General features: G+C 49.3%; 1 protein-coding gene across 14 annotated transcripts in view; it reads right to left on the reverse strand.

Moving 5' to 3' along the window:
• Positions 1-17695, reverse strand: part of TRERF1 (transcriptional regulating factor 1) — a 195041-nt gene that overhangs the window by 40589 nt on the left and 136757 nt on the right. The gene's annotated exons all lie outside the window — the stretch shown is intronic.

Raw genomic sequence — 17695 nt, forward strand, 5'->3', positions numbered from 1 at the left:
TAAAAATATCAACGTTTACAATGTACTGGGAATTGCATCTTCTGCAGACGTATGATAAAAAATGGCGATGTAAACTTAAAAATGTGTGAGGGGGTAAATGGTTTTACAGAATCCTTTTGTGGGGGATTTTAAGCAGGAGGTTTGAAGACGACTGCAGTAGGTCCCTTCCAACTGGGTACTAGCCTGAGTTGGTCTTTGACCCTTTCTGAATGAAGGAGATGGACAAGTTCAGGGAGAGGGGTTCGGTATGGTAGAATGAACAGTGGAACAAGGGAAGCAGTGGGGGAAACACAGGCTGGCCAAAGACGGCCGGAGCAGATGCTGGAGGTGCAGTTATGCAGTGAGTCATGCATGGCCACAGGAGGCTCCAGGGCAGGGGCGTAAGGATGCTGCGTGTTGAGGCGCTGAGCTTCAGAAGCAGGGAGACCAGTTCCCTTTACTGCTCACCATGTGGTCTCTATCACCCGGGAGCTCGTGAGAAATTCGGACCTGAGATTTATTAATCAGAATCAGCATTCTACCAAGATCTCCAAGTGATTCTTGTGCACATTAAAATTTGAGAAGCAATGGACTAGGAGGCTCCTGCCACATCCAGGAGAGATGTAATTAAGACCAGAACTTGGACAATGGTGAGCAGGCAGCAAGAGAGAAATGAGAGAAATGTCCACTCTGCTGCCGGGGGAAGTGACTCTGCTTCCTCCAAGTGTCCTTCGGGGGCTTATGACCCTGAGTCTAAGGAGACACCCTTCCTTTTCTCACATGTTTCCCCTCCCAACATCCCCGCTCACCAGACACACCCGACTGACCCCCCAGTGACCACTCTCCACATGGATGATCTGAGCTCTTAATCAGCTGCCTCCTGCAAATCCCCACTTCCACGTTCACAGGCAAACTCTACATCCTCTCCCCTCAAATGGAAGCTCCTCCAAAGACTCCCCCTTGACTTAGGGCTCCACACAGTTTGTCCCTCACAATGTAACCCTCTTCTCTTTGTTCTCCACTCCCTCCCCGTCCCCACTCCCAGCCACTCTGGTCTCCTCTCAGTTCCTTGAACTTACCAAGTTGCCTCCCACAACAGGACCTTTGCACATGCTGGTCCCCCCGATTTGGAGTTTTTCCCTTCCCCACTCCACCTCTTCATCCAGCCAAGTTCTAGGCATCCTTCAGCTCTCAGTCCAAACTATACTTTCTCAGAAAATCTACCCTGACCCCAACCCCCAAGGCCACATCAGGGTCATTTCTTTTATGTTCTCATAAAGCCTTATTACTTTTCTTCAGACCATTCTTTTCAGCCTGTAATTGTATTTCCACCAGGACAATTATTTGATTAATGGATCTTTCTCTATTAGAGCAGGGACCATGTCTTTTTTTGCCTATGGTTCTATTCCTCAAACCTACCACAATTCCCAATATAGTGTAGGCCCTCTGATAAGAATTTCTTGAAGGATGGGCAATATTGTTGAATGAATCAATAATAAATGAAAAAAAGGACAATAATGATCAAATGTCCTAATGAACTGATACACAGAAAAAGATACCCAGTGTAGGCTGAACAGATGAGAAATTCTCATGAAGAATAGTTAGGCTTTTTACCTAGGTCCTGATGGACAAATAGGGTTTACAGAGATGAGAGGGAGGACTAAGAAGGGTATCCAGCTGGGGGAACAGCATGCATACAGGCATGAAGTCAGGTGCAGGGGTCTATGCTGGGGCACCATGTCCTTGTCAGGCATTCACCAATGATCAGGCTGAATATGCATGGTCAGTGATAAATTGCGGGGGCCCTAAAATAATGTTCAGCAGCATTATTCTGTGGGCATTAGGCTTAGAGATATCAGAAGGCTCTGCCTGGCTTAAATTTCACCACTTAACCTTCCTTGAAAGCCTCGTGCCAAGTCACCTCCCCCAGGAAGAGCTACCTGTTGAAACTCACCAGACTCTGACCACGATCTGATCTTGTGTCCCTCCACCAACCCCCCATGGGTGGAATGGAAGCTGTGTAACTTTACTTCTGTTGACCTGTCTGCTTTATTGTGTTCCCAAACTGCTGGGCAAGTACTACTTTGTGTTCTGAGCTACAGGAATCTACTCTCTATTTGTTGCTATTTTCAGACCCGGGAATGTAGCTTATTTACAAGCACAGAACCCTAGAAAGTCAGAGGGGAGGCTCTCAAAATGTGGTTCCCGGGCCAGCAGCATCCACGTGACCTAGGAACTTGTTGGAAATGTTGACTCTTGAGCTCCACCCAGACGCCCTGAATCTTGGGGAGGGGGGCCCCAGGAGTCTGTGCTTCAATGAGCCCTCCTGCTGAGTCTGACATCCTCTCAAGTTGAAGACCGCCTTAGAGGTCAACGAGTCTCCCCACATTCAGATGGAGTAGAGTTGTAACTGCTGGGCCTAGACCAGACTCACAGCAGTCAGCCATCAAGAATCATATAATGAAAGAAGGAAAATGACTTTCCTAGGAAGACGTAAGGAGGTAACAGCAAAATCACACACTACTTATTTTACATTAAATTTATATACTTCTTGAATAGGTACTATATTCACTTGGCTCAAAATTCAAAAGGTACAAAACAGTATACAGAAGAGTGAAACTTACCCCAAATAAATGCTTGAAAATAAAGTGAAAAGTTGGAGCACAATTTTTTAAAAGAGTATATGCCAAAACTCTTCCTCCCACCCCTGTCCCCAGACACCCAGCACCCCTCCTGGGACAACCTGTCAGATTCCTGTATATTCTAGAGATATTTTATGCTCACACAAGAATGCCTGTACACACCCGCACTCCTACCCCCACCACACAGGCGGTAGCATGCCAGGCCCACAGTTCAGCATCTCATCCAGAGGCTATTTTAAACCTACCATTTAAAATCTGGAAACCGTTCTTGGTGGATTAGTCAATCCCATAGAACTGTCATAATACCAACTCAAGGTTCAAGTCTTTATTATTTTTCTAATAAGGTAACTTGCTCTGCTCATTATGGACAACACTTCCTTTTGGGTAACTGGCACCAAGAGCTTTTTCATTCATGAATGAATTCCCAGAACTACTGCTTTCACATTTCTTTGGTCAATTCCTTCCTTAGAGCAAGACTCCAGGATTCCAGATTCGGACCCACAAAAAAAAAATGTCTGCTCGGAACCCAAGATGCTCTCCCTTTCCCCTGAAGCATTGTAGTCAAGTGATCTGCTTCCGAACCCACGTCCCCACTGGCTGTCCAGTCAATCAGAGGAGGGACAGCATCCTACCCTGTCTTGTGACCCCAGTGACTGGGACACAGCACATGCTCCAGAAACACTCATTGAGCTGAAACGCTGCGCCAGGCAAATGAGACCCAAAGCACCTCACCCTGGGTCTCCATGCTTCTGACATGGACCAAGGGCCAGATTTCACTATTTTCCATTGATGGCCCAGCCCCCTAAAGTGCCAGATTTACGGAATGCTGTACATAATAATAAGGCTCTACAGAGATGTTTTAGCACACAGTTTTTCTTTCTGGACAGGGCTGGCTAGTCAATATTTTCAGCTTTACGGGCCATATGATGTCTGTCATAACTCTGCAGTTGGAAGCAGCTATAAACAATATATAAGTGAGTGAGTGTGGTTGTGTTCTAATACAACTTAATTTATGAACACTGAAATTGAATTTTATATAGTTTTCACATGTCAAGAAATTATGTTCTTTGATTTTTCTTCAACTATTTAAAATTAAAAAAAAAACAAAACAAAACAGAAAAAACCCTTCTTGGCTCACAAGCCGTGTAAGACCAGGCAGGTGCTGGCTTTGGCCTGAGCCACAGACCCCTGTTCTAATGCATCAAAGTCCGTCTCCTCTCCCTCCATACCCCCGGGGGCAGCAGGAGATGGAGCACACTCTGCAAGGAAGCTATCTGTCCAAAAGGACCATCCTTTGAACCAGAGAAAGAGAGAGGGAGAAGAGGAAGTTGACTTTGGCCAAGGGCTCAGCAAGACTTGTTTGTTTACAATTCGGAAGGGGTAACACCCCGCTCCCGCCAGACCACCATCGCTTGTTTGAGGAAGAAAAACCATAAAGATTTTCCTTTCTCCAACACTGGGCCGTCATTCAGAGACTGTATACACAATTCCCCAAGCGACTTGGCTAAGCTTTTAGGCAAGACTTCCTCTCAGGTCTGTCAAAGGAGCTTAACTTGGATTCTCCTGGGATTCTGCTCCCAAAAGCCAAGGGCAGTTCTCCAAGATGTGGGCTCATGGTTCATGGTGTCCTTTATAGCAATGTTGCTGTTCTAAATGCTTTCTGATTAGTCTTCTAAATAAAGCCAGCAGAAGTTTTATAATCCAGTAACCCAATTACACTGGATAAGTTCTGCCAATGCCGGCAATGAGCACCGAAATCTTCCTCCGCACAGAGTGACTGGTCCACTCCTGTTCCTTCACGGCCCCACTGCTCCCTGCTCCAGGTCTCAGGCTAACTCTCAGCTCTGGGAGGCTTCCCAAGGCTTCCTTTGGGCACCAACAGACATTATTTCTCTATTTTTCAGTCTGCAGCATCAACTGCTTCCTCCAAACCCCAGGAATGGAGAAGCCTGACTCACAGCCCAGGAACCTGCAAATGGAGAGTTTGGACTTTGCTTCCTAGGGACAGCTCTCCACCAGGAAATGGGGGTTGGAGCTACTTCCCCTTCTGGTGTGCAGGTCCTGACTGTCCTCACTCACTCTCTGGGACAGAAGTAGCTCTCCACCAGGGGGTGGTCACTCCAGCCAGGGCCTAGGAGGAGCTGTGGTTGGACCCTCGCTGTTGGGGACTCAGGGAGGGTCTCTGCGGGATGCCCAGCTGGAGAGGTCTGGGCCTGGGCTGCAGGGAGGATCCTCCAGCCCTGCTCCCTGAGGACCTGGGACTCAGGCCTTGTGAATCAGCCCTTGGGACTGCAGCCAAGAAAAGGATCCCCACCCCCCGAGCTGTCCTGGGCAAGGCAGGGCTGGGCTGGGCTGGGCTGGGCTGGGAGATCACGGGAGACTTCTTTCTAATGCAGCCCCAGGGAGCATGGTGGGGAAGATGGAGGGGAAGGGAGGTGGCTGGCAGGTATATCTGGCCCCCTTAACCACCCCCTCAACCCCCACCCTCAGCATCAGAGCAAAATATAAACCTAAGAAAACACAGGTCAAGTGCCCGAGGGCTTCATTCCCATCACTCAAGTGTCACACCCAGCACCCTGGGCCAAGCTGCCAAGAGGACCTCCAGCAGGTCAGCAGCACAGACTCACTTCCTCTGCAGGGGACGGGAGGGGAGTAGCTGGCTCCCCTGGACCTGGGCCACACCAGCCCTGCAGATAGTCGCACACCATGACTCCAGGCAGACTGCATGGTTAGGGGTTCAGTTCCCAAACTGAGCAGCTGGCTTGGCTTTGGTCTGTGGCCTTGAAGACACTGGATTGTGTGAAAAACAAATACCCCTAGACACCCATGGCCCAGAAAGGAGTAGGTGCCTCGGGGGTGGGGGAGGAACCACCCCTCTTCTTTCTGAAAAACAGCTCACAGTTCACTGGGTAGCAAAGTCTGCAATGCTCCTTTTGTGTGTAAAATAACTGCATGGGGTTCTCGAGCTCGGGAGTCTGGGGTCTCCCTTGGCCCTCTTGCCTGTGTTTCATATGGGGGGTTGGGGGGTGGCCCCATGTTACGACGTCAGAGCCATGCTTGGGCCTCCTGTCCACACAGGCCCCACCATATGGCAATGCCAAGGCCCCCAGGCTCTTCACTTGTAAGGTAAGGGGACATGGACAAGCAATCCCCATGGCCCTTCTGGCTCAGACTTCTAAGACTTTACGGGGAATTCTGGGAGGACAGAAACAAGCCAGAGGGTCCTCAGGTGTCCAGGGCTGGAGGCCTTCCCAGCAGCACTTCCTGAGTCGCTCCCTTCTCCAGGCCCCTGTGGAAGGGGTTCTGGCTGATCGTCTTCACTCCGCCCAACCTTCCCAGCTGGTGTGGACTCACCGAGGGCAGCTGGGGCCCCTCTTGCTCATCCCTGGGACCCAGACTGTGCCTCACACCTGGCACAGGTGCTTGCTCAGTGAAGCCAGACAGAGGGCCTCACAGCCCCCCTCACACTTCCTGTCGCCTTGTAGCCCACAGACCGAGGTTTGATTCAGTGGCATGGCTGCCCCACGGCGTTGTCTCCTTTGTCCTTCACTGTGCCAAGGGAGGCCAGCGTTCTCAGTCAGATGAGAGGGGCTTCTCGGAGCACCGCAAGCGGCCTCCCAGGGCCCGTGGGAAGCTGCTCAGGGAGGGGAAGCAAAGGGTGAACAGACCGAGGGATGGAATCGGGAAGACATCCTGCAGGAGGCAAGCCAACGGAGCTGCCGGGACCAGTTTTATCAGGAGGGTCTTGCTCCAAATCACAGCACGCCAAGATGGAGAAAAACTGGGTGCTTTACTTTCAGATGCTTCTAAGAATTCCGGTATTACAGAATGAAGTTGGAAGTGAACGTTCACCCGAGATTCCTGCTGTTCAAGTTCCATGTGTGGGGCTGGGAGGACCACAGAGGTTAGCTTACATCTACCAGACAGCTACTGAGGGGCCTTAGGGAATCAGTAGGGTATCCTGCCCTTTCCTGGATTTGCTCCCATCTTCCCCCCACCGGTAATCCCTTACATCCCTCCTGGGAAGCCCCCAAACCTGTCTGGATTTGCTCAAGACAGATATCCTGTTGCTCATTGGCCCCTATTAACTCACTGTCTCGATTTCTTTCCAAAAACTTCCCTTGGCTGCTATAACACCAGAGGGCCGAAGTGATGCATCCCCTGCAGCTGAAACAAGAGGGCAGAAATGGCGCCCCTGGAGCCTGGGGACCTCGGGGAAGAGTGCGGACCAAACCTCGGACAGAGCATCTATAGACACAGACGTGCGTCCTTCTGTTTGTGAGAAACGTCACTTCTCCAGGCCAGTCCTCAGACCACAACCAGACCAGAAATCTACTTTTCAACCAACACTAGACTTTAGGTTCTATAGGAGCAGAACTGTGTCTCAATATCTCTCTTTTTACATCTCTCCCTGCCTTCTACTCTGTGCCACGAGCAGTGTTTGGCCCAGAGCAGATCCACTCGAGGTTTCCAGATTGCAACAAACACGTCTGTCAAACATCAACCTTGTGTGGCCAGCTAAAGATCAGGGCATGAAGGAGACAATCCCTTTCTCGGGAAGCCAATGCGGTCCAGTGTCAGGCCTAGGACGCTAGCCTTAGAACGTCCCCAACACTGCCCAGGCATCCTCAGGCCCCACGTGGAGACTGACTGCAGCCAGTGGCTGCAGTCGGGAGAACAGCAGAAAAGATACCCAGTGCTGTGCTGATGAGCTGGACTAAGATGGAGCCGAGCAAACAGAGAGGGAAAACGAAACTGATGGGAAGTACTGGGTGCTAACCCCCAGCCAATTCCTTCACATGCCCCTCACGGCAACCACTCCGGATGGGAACCTCCATCCAACACACTTTACTACCTTGCCAACCTCCCCATGACACCCTGTGATGAGACCTTCCCAGACGTACCCCCTCATGAACCTCTGAGAATTTCTTTTGGCTATCCACGCAGGGGTTCTGAATTCCCTTCCTAGTAAGCTGGTGACAGCAGAGCCTCATAAAAAAAATGACACATACAAATGACATACAGACACTGCAGTATTGCTGGAATAGCCAGAGCGACAATATCCCAAATGCCTATCAATAAGGGATTGGTTAAAAAGAATTCTGGAATAACTATACAGTGGAGTATTACGCAGATGTTAAAAAGAAAGAGAAAACTCTCTGTGACCCCAGGTAATGACATCAGGGCCATACTCAGGCTCCTGAATTCTGGGAGGCAAGAAACAAGCCAAAGGGACTTCTGCTGTCCGGGGCTTGGTTCACGGATCTGCTGAATAGGGTTGTGCATTGGTCTTTATGCACAAACCACCTCATGACACATAATCTCTCATTTTTCAGCTCCCTTTCTGCAAAAAGGAGCCAGAAGTTGAGGACACTAGTAGAGGAATTACGGTGCAGAATCCTCTGACACCCTCATATTCTCACCACCTCCAGTGTCAGTCTGCAACAATTGTCTTGCTCACACCTAACTCGGCAGCAAATTTGCTTTTAAATTTTCTCCAAAGCATTCAGCTTACTTTTCATAGATACTTCCCTTCTCTTTCTTTTTTGCATTCATAGGTCATCAGCTTACATCACACCTAATTAAATTATGCACCTACAGTAACAAGTTTCCCTCGGCATAAGTGGCCCCGCCTTCATTTGTGGGAGTGGGTGTGATGTGTGTGGGTGTCTGGGGAGCTGTGGGAGAAGGTCGTTAGGCAGGAGCTGGTTGAAGACCCCTGCACCTGTGTGTGAATGTACCTTGTGAGCTTTAATACACTATGAGCTTTAATGCACTACAAAAATGCATCCTGTCATGGGATCACACCTTCCTGCACTATTCTTCATGCATTTTACGTGTTATTTATATGCTCTGGGTCAGACCCTCTGGGGGCTGAGAGCTGGGTTCCCTGTGGTGCTCACAGCAGAGTTGGGTTCGGTAGGTCCTTGGTGAACAATTTTGGAAGTGAGCAGAGCTTTTTTCCCCAAAGGCTTTCAGGGTAGGATTTCCAACAAAGCTGATATCTAGACATCACGTTTCAGAAAAAGGATGAGGAAATACATGTCTCTAAGATCTCCTCAAGTGCCCGTTTAACTCCCAGAGGAGCTGTTTGGAATATAAATCCCCAGCCTGAGCCCCCAGCTGCTCCTGACTGAGCTGAGCCCTCCAACAGTTTAGGGGGGACGTGGCACCCTATGCTTGCAAAAGGGGGAAGAGGCCAAAGCCTAAGACCTGAACCCCCAAAGCCTTGGTCTCAGCAGATGGCCTTAACCTGCCACACGGAGAACAGAGAGGGCGCTGTGGGTGTTTACCACCTCCACTTCCTGACCTCACCCCCTCCACCTCTGCCTTAATGACTCTTTTCTCTTCACTCAGATGCTGAAGGACCCTGGACCCCAGGAGCTCACCTCCCCCTTTTCTTATAGGCTATCAAATAGGTTTCAGTTGACCGCTCCTCTGTAGCACCCCCTGATCACCCCTCTCCTCTCACCCCAGTGCCCAGTCCATGGAACAGCCTCTGAACAGCTGGGCCTGCCTCTTCCAGCCCCGTGCCTTCCAGCCTACTTTCCACCCAGCAGCTGGGTCCACACCACCCCTCTGCTTCAAACTGCCAATGCTCCCTCTGCCCAGAGGAGAAGCATCCAGAGAGCTCAGCCTGGCACAGGGGACACTGAATGATTTGGCCTCACTCCTCTTTCCAGTGATTTACCCATACTCGCCCTGAGCCCCCCACCCATGGAGCTACACCTTATCCAGAATACTGGTCCCTCTGCCTGAAGTCCTTCTCTCCCCATTCTCCATCTTCCCAACCTCTAAGTTCCTGTCCAGACATATCTTTTATGACACCTTCCCTGATTCTCAGCCATTCATTGTAACAAAATACTTACTCAGTGTTCACTATGTGCCAGGTACAGTGGGAACATGACATGGTGTCAGCTCTCGTGGAGTCAGGGGCTTGCAGTCTGGGGAGAGGGGAGTGTCAGACAATGACAAATCTAAGTCTATGACTGATGAGTGGTTATAAAAGAGGGCTGAGACCTCAGCAGAAAGATCAGGGAAGGATCCTCTGTGGAAATCAAGATCCTGAAACCTGTAGGATGAGAAGGACTTAAACAGGGAAAAAAGAGTATGGAAATCTGCCTATCAGACAAAGTTAAAGACAGCACGGGCAAAGGCCCTGGGGCAGGTGGGAACACGGTGGACAGAGGAACTAAAACAGAGGATCAAGGAGTTTGGTGATGAAACTGGAGAAGGTGCAGGGTCCAGACCATGTCAGGTTCTTGAAAGGAAGGAGTTTTATCTTTATATTAAGAACACTGGGGAACAATTAAAGTGTTTTGAGCAGTGTGTGTGTGTGTGTGTGTGTGTGTGTGTGTGTGTGTACACAAGCATGTGTGACTGATCAGATTTCCATTTTGAAAAGGCTGCAGGATAAACCAGGAGTCAGCAAATTTTCTCCGTAAAGGACCAAATAGTATACATTTTAGGTGTCACAGTCGGGAGGCAAAATTGAAGCTATGATGTAGACACTTACATAATAAGAGAAAAAACACATTTCTATAAATTTTTTGAGGAAACAAAATATAATAGTATTTGAGTACAGTTTTCTGTAATAGAGATCTAGGGATAAGAATGGAATTATTTTTTTGGAGGAATAACGTTTTGCCTAATTGGGTTCAAAGTCAGTGTTCCATATCATCCAATGTCCATAAGCAGAAACCATTTTTAGCTCACAGGCTATACAAAATCAGGCAGCGGCTGGATTTGGCCCACGGATTGCAGTTTGTGGACCTCTGTCGAACAACGGGCTAGAGGAGGGGGTGCTAGGATACAGGGGCACTCAGCTTTGCGACAGTCCAGGCAAGGCAGTTTGGGTGTGGGTAGTGATGGAGGGGCATTTGGGGGTGACCCTGACAGGACTTAGTGCTGAGATGGGCATGGGGGTGTGAGGGGTGAAGAGTCAAGGTGACGCCTAGATTTGCATCTGTGGAGACATGGAGCTCCGCGAAAGCTCAGTTTCACTCTGAGAGCTACAACAGGAGCTGTCACAGAGGCAGCTGGACCGAGTGCTCCAAGGACCACAGGTGGTAAGGGGCAGGAGCAGGAGGAAGAACGCTTGGAGGGCAGGCGGGAACAGCCCTGGGCTCAGGCTGCTTGTCTTTGTTACACCACTTTGCACACCAGTCCCAGCACTTTAACTGCCTCCACCATCAGACTGGGACCTCTTCTAAGGGGTGCCTCCCCTACTGTGTCTACGGGGGTCAGCAGAGTACTGGGCATCCACTGGGTGCAAAGGACACAGACAGGGAGGGAAAGAGAGAGAAAGGGGAGACCTTTGCTTCCTCCGGCTCACATGGAAAAGACCTCTCAATTCACAATAGAAGCAAACCTCCCACTCTCAGAGGGCCGACCATCTTCCATGGCTGACCTTCCACGGGACCTGCTTTCCATAAGGGTCATGGGACCCTCCCCAATCACTTAAAATAATTCCCATGTGCTTGTGGCACATACACGGACACACAAACCTCCTCCCCACCAACCCCTGACACATGATTTGTGGTGATGATGTATTGACAATACACCCATCAGCTGTCATTTCAGTATGTCTAAATATTATGTTCCATCACCCAGAATGTCCTTTTTTTTTTAATTAAAAGAAAAAGTTAAGTGGCAATCCCACTCATAGTAAGGAGGACAGAAAGGAAAAAAAGCCACAGGTTAAAGAAAATCAATTTTTCTTTTTTTCTCCTTTCTTGTCTTTCTCTTGTCTTTTGTTGAACAGAAGAGTGGAAAGCTTGTAGCTCCATCTCTCCAACAGCCCGGGTACTAGGAGGTCAGGGCTGACATAGGGAGTCACCGGCCCTGGTGGCCATGGGGTATGTCTGCCTGAGTCAGAGGAGCCCAGGAGCAGACTTGGCCCCGGGGGCTACAGCCACGAATCCTCTGGCCCAGTGTGGAGTCTCTGGTGGGGACACTGAGGAGTTCATGGGAGGGTGTGCTTGTCCTCAAGGCCAACAGTAACATTCTGGAAAGCAATGGACAAAAGCAGTGACATCCACTATTTTATTTTGTCCCCGGAACAAGCCAGTGAGGTCAGAATTGTTTTCTCCGTTTCAAAGATGAAGAACTTCCCATGCAGGGGATGACGTGTCCAAGGCCACACAACTGTGACAAAGGGTTAGGCCTCCAGCCTTCGGATGCCTCAGATCCTCTGTTATGGCGCCGCGTCCCTGGTTCACCCATCGCAGACCTGAGTAGCATGAAGCTACTTCCCCCTCGCCAGATGCCCGCAGCTCTCCCCAGGTTCTGAAGGGTCCGGGAGAGCTGGCTGACAGCCTGGCACAGAACCTGGCCATCACCTCCTAGCAGCCTTCAACCCTCCAGCCTGCAACCCTGAACTTGGAAGTATGACAAAGAAGCTGATGCACTTCACACCGAAAAACTTACCCTTTCTTGGGTTAAAGGGCTGAGCTCCAGCTATGTGGGGACCTTTTTTTTTTTTAACTCCTCAGGAACTTCTCACTGGAGAGAAACAAATGGATTATGTGGCCGGTGTTCTCCTGACGGGAAATACCCAAAGCAAGCACTGGGTTCTGGAGACAGAAGACCGGGGTTCAAGTCGCAATGTTCCACCAGCAAAGTGAGAACCAGGCAGGCTGATCTCATCTTTTCTGGGTTTGGGGGAGCCTCAGTTTTGACATCTGTCAGCAAGGAAGAATGACACCTAATTGTTCCAGGTTTCTGGTGAAGATTGAACAGGACAATGTTCAGGACATGCGTGGGGCCCAGGGAGGACTCACAAAGTCTCACCGCCTGGGTGGGGTTTCTGTTGTTTTGTTTTGACTTGGGTACAGTTTAGATCAGGCTCAATGACTCAGGCATGATTGAATAGGTTTGGTTATTTGTTTCCTGGGCAACTCCAGCCCTCCCTTTGTTTCAATGCGCAGTGCGGTGCTCAGGGGCAGGACCGGCTAGCAGTGGACGTGGTAAGGAAGAGAGAAAAAAACCACAGCCGTGTGGGCCGTCGGGTGTAGGAATGGTCAACCTCACTCTGATACCCGCTCCGAAAACACCGCTGCACCAGAGCACATTCACCCTTCTCCGTAACGAAGACCCAGGGTCACCGTGGAAAGGCTAACATACACCTAGTACACTGTTCACCAGGCAGAGAAAGAAGCCGGTGAATGCAGATGCTCATGTGGCCTGCTCATTGTTGAAGGATGCTTTCTGGGGCAGCTCAGCTGCTGTGAGAGAGGCCAATGGTTCTCTACGGGTCAGTGCAACTCAGAGGTACCTTAGAGGGACTCGGTGTCCGCAGGTCAGGCCGAGTTCTCCAGCGTGGTTATTGGTAATGAAGGGGGCGTTCTGCTCTCTGGGGTCTGACTCTCAAGCTGTTCAAGACCCCAGGAGAGGGAAAGAGAAGCCATCATTTAGTGGCCACCTAAAGCTTAGGAATACTTGTGGTTATTGTTAAAGCAAAGAGTTGAAAGGGGTGCGCCCCAGTTACCCAGAAAGAGACATTTCATTCCCTCCGCGAACTCAGATAAGGAGATAGTCTACTTTCTTTCCTGTTTCAAGGCGGCCCCCAGCTCTCAGATTCCAGGAAATTGGCAGTAACTCTGTCCAGAGCTGCCGTTTCCTTACTTTCAGTTCATCTGCTTATACCACGGCCCCCTGGAAGGGACTTCAGACACACTGTCTGGCCCAGGGAAGCAGGCCTGGGGTGACCTTGGTGGCCCACATCTGCCGCTCGATGATGGGCAAACGAGACTCTTCCTGGCCCCCCAGCAGATGGGGGGAATGTGAGGCCAACCCTTCACACTTTGGGGGATCCATCACTACCGATGCTCTTCTGTGAGGCGGATCCAGCCAGAAGTGGTATTCCCATTTTGAGCTAATAAGTTCTGGAAGCTCTAAGGGAGGTAGAGATTTCCAAAGTGCTGGGAGGAAGCCAACCAGAGGGAGGTAAGACCTGAGGCCACAGATCCTGGACCAAAGAGGTCCCCCCGCCCCCCACCAACCACAAGCGATCACCATGAAAACAAGATGAGAACCATCACGTGACTCGAGTGTTCTCCAAAAACACAAACAAGAAGGCATCACGGAAACACAAAGAAACAAACTCCTGTTTATTTCTCTTCCACTGAAAAAAAAGTCACAGCCTCCCTAATAGTTCCCCTTTGTTCTCCTTTCCCCTCCCTCCTCAGTCCTCTGGACCGAAACCAAGGCTCCCCCTCTTCTCTCCATCACGTGCACACAGATTATCTCCCTCTTCACGGGACACTCAGGAAATTTAAACATTCTCAGACCGGGTTCTTCTGAGCCCACTTCCCCTGCCCTCCACCCCCACCCCCTACCCAGTTGCTGCGTATTCAGGAAATGCAAACCCAATAGAAAGATAACCTGGGCCTAGCAGAAAAGGAGACTGGCCCTGTAACCTTGTTGGGTAAATGACTTCCCCTTCTCACACCTCAGACTCAGCTTCTGCAGAAGGAGGAGGAGGCTGGGCCTGAGGGGGCTACAAGGAGGTCCCGCTGGCTCTGACCTGCCAAGGCTCAGCTAGATGAACCTCCCAGGCCCTGCCCATCTCAGGGACACTAAGCAATTCTGAGGCAGGATAACGGGGCAGAAGGGTTTTCCACCACTGACACCTGCTCCCTAAAGATCCTAGCCCCTTGGCGGAGAAAGAACACTGGGAGTCAGGGCACCTGGATGCCACTGTTAATTCTGCCATATTTTGGAAAAGGAAAGTGAGTGAGTGGGAGAGGTTATCAGAGCAGACTTCAGCTCCAGCTATGGTGTTTTAATTTTTTAAAAATAGAATAATCTATATGACTAGTAATAATAAAGATTATTAAAATTTTTTTCGGGGGGTAGGTATAGCTCAGTGGCAGAGTGCATGCTTAGCATGTACAAGGTCCTAGGTTCAATCCCCAATACTGCTACTAAACAAACAAACAAACAAATAAATAAAATCAAGGACCCCTCAAAATAAATGAAAAAAAATTTTTAGAACCAAGATCACTCAAAAGCAAGAAGGAGCTGATGGTCAGGCTACAAAGAAGCACTTAAAGATTCAGTTAAGAATCCATTTCCATTGCCTTTTATGTGGTCGTGGAAACATGAGTCCTTTACCTGGAGCACCTCCTTGTCTCTATAAACACAGTAACTTTGGCTCCCTGAACACCTCACATAGTCCGGACATGATGTGTCCTGACTTCCCAGTTCTAGAAATGGTTTCCACATCTGCCTCTGGGACAACCCCTTGTTTCACTGTGTAGGACTCGGCTGACAAGGAGAACTCAATGTGGGGTGTTGCCCAATAAAGAATATTTAATCTACCAGTGGAGTGCCCCATGGGCAAGGCCAGTTGGATGGTGTAAGTAATCAATCTTGGCTCACAGCTCTGAGTAACTAGAATGGAGGAGGGACAGGAAGCATGAATCATTATCTGGAGCGAGGCTGTTAATAGACTTTGAGGTTTGCAGGCAGGGGTGGGACGGGGTGGGGTTGGGCCTGGCCCCTCAGCTAGGTGGAGAAGTCGACATTCTCTGGGGGGTCAGCCCCACCCTGGTGCAACAACATCAATGCTCAGGGTCCTAGAAATCCCCACCTTTCTAGATATTTGAGCCACACTTGGAAAAAGACAGATGATTAACTCCAAATAATTTTTTGATCCTCACAGACTGAATTTTTAAAGAAAGTTGCCAATCCCTGTTTTGCACAAGTGAGTTGGTAGCATTTGTTAGAGAGACAAAAAGGCAAATGCAAATGCATTCAGGACCAACACGTTCAATGGCCATGAGTGATCAAACACAGTTGGGAAACCTGGTGAAACACAGTCAAACTTTAACTGCAGGACTTCTCAGGGCATTTGATATGCTAATGAAGGTGGCTGTCCAAGAGGGGCCACAGAGGCCATCTGTGGGGCTAGAAGTACTGCACTGGGTCTCACTGGCTCTAGAGAATGCCCATCTCTAAACCTCAGTTCAGATCACTTCTACACTCACAATGTTCAAATTTCCTTTTCCAGCCCCCTCATCCTACCTGCACCATGGGGTCAGCTCCAATCTCCTTCTTCCAGCCTCCTCCAGTCTCCCCCAGGAAGCCTTCCCTGACCACTCAAGGGCACAAGGCTGTTGCCCTTGGAAACCTACTCTGAATACCTGGCACTTAATCTTATGAAGGTGTTTGATTCTTTATGCGTTTTTTTGGTTATCAAGTCTTTTTTAAATGAATAGACTATTTTTCTGAGTAGTTTTAGGGTCACAGCAACTCTACCCATTTTTTTAATAACACTTGCCCAATGTACAAAGCCTAGTCACTACAAATAGCAGGTGTTGAAAAAGTTGTTGCCTGATAGATATCAAATCAGGAAGTGACACCAATTTGAGTGTAATATTAAGCCACTTACAAGAAGGGAGTGTGTGAAATAAAAAGGAGTCATGTCAGCTATAAAAATGGAAATAAAATGGACAGTGAAGACCACCCATCCTGCCCCTCCTAGCCACGTGTCCAGCAGAACGGATGCACCATCCATCGACCTGGGGACTCCACCAGGGAAAACTCCCCAGCAAGTGGTGTCTTGAGGCTCCAGCCCCCTCATGGCTCCATGACAAGGGAACAGCTTGGAGGGAGGGCTGAGATGCTGAGGCGCCCCATTTCTAGAACCCATGGTTTGTAGTCTGTGCAAACAGGCCAGACCAGTATGTTCTGTCTTCCCTCAGATTATTTAAGAAAAAAAACAAAACAAAAAAAACACACCCCAGTGAGGCTGGGAATCCCACACTGACCCTAGATTTCTGCCTTAATTTCCATCACATTTCATAAACCAGCTCTGTCAACATGAGCACATCACTGAACAAGGGCATGAGCCTTGAAGGGGTCTGTTCTCAGTCATAATAGTACTGACTACCCTGAACCAAGTGCTGTGACACTCCAAGCTCCTGTTACAAGCTCTGCATACACACATCATGTCTCATAGAGTCCTTGGAACAGCTCTGTCTGTGGTCCCCATGTTGCAGATGAAGAAACTGAAGCTCAGAGACGAAGTTACTGAGCGGCAGAGCTAGGTTCAAACTCAGCTCTTTCTCCTGCCCCCAAAGCCTGAAAACTCTATGTGCTCTGTGGCCTCCCCTCTGATGAAAGGCACACCAGCTGGAGACAGGAAAACCATCAGCAGGAAGGATGGGGTTGGGGGTGCAGAAAGGAGGCACAGGGAAGGGAAGACAGTGAGGAGAGAACATGAGGACAAGAGGAAGCTGGGGTCTGGAGGAGGTGCACTTGAGATCTGGCTGAGGGTCGGGGAGGTCTTTGCCAAGTGGGAATGAAGCAGGAAAGTTGCTGGTGACCACGGAAGAAATAAGCCACAAAATATGCAGAAGCCATTTCCTCTCTCGAGGAAGATAAACAATAGATTTGTAAACAAGTTTTGTAAAGCTGTCCAGCTATTTAAAGCATTCTGGAGGAACTTATATCCTTTTTGAGCTAAAGTGAATCCCCCCAAAATGGTCAACAGTTATTTTTGGGAGAGCAACAGTGGGAAAGGGGGATAGGATAGGGGCATACTCCCTTCCCAGTCTGTCACCTGTTAGCCCTGTGACTACAGCCAGTTACATGCCCTTTCTGAGTCTTGGTTCACTCTTCCATCAACAAGGAATAGTAATTCCTACCCACAGGGCTACTGTGGCGGAGAATAAAGGAGACAGACTTTCTGGCAACACAGCGGACCAGATACCCTACCTGACCTTCCCAACTGAAACAACTAACATGCTAGATAAAATTTAAAATATAAAAACTGTATGCACACTGGTGGACTGGTATAAATGGAAGGATTCTTCAAAGACCAAAAATAAAACCAAAAGCAGGAACCTTGGATGTAAGCTAGCAGCAAAGCTGTCTTTAGCCTTGAGGGCTCCTCCTGAACTCTACAGGTTCTAAGTTTCCCACAAGAGCCACAGAGCATTCAGGAAACACAAGAAAAAGCTGAGGTCCTTCATAAAACTGGGCCTCCAAAAGGCTCCACCCTCAGTGCATGAGAAAAAGACCCATAACACAGAAGGGTCTACAAGGAAACCTGACTTTGGGCTGGG

This window comes from Camelus dromedarius, chromosome 19, assembly GCF_036321535.1.
Source record: "Camelus dromedarius isolate mCamDro1 chromosome 19, mCamDro1.pat, whole genome shotgun sequence".
NCBI classification, from domain to species: domain Eukaryota; kingdom Metazoa; phylum Chordata; class Mammalia; order Artiodactyla; family Camelidae; genus Camelus; species Camelus dromedarius.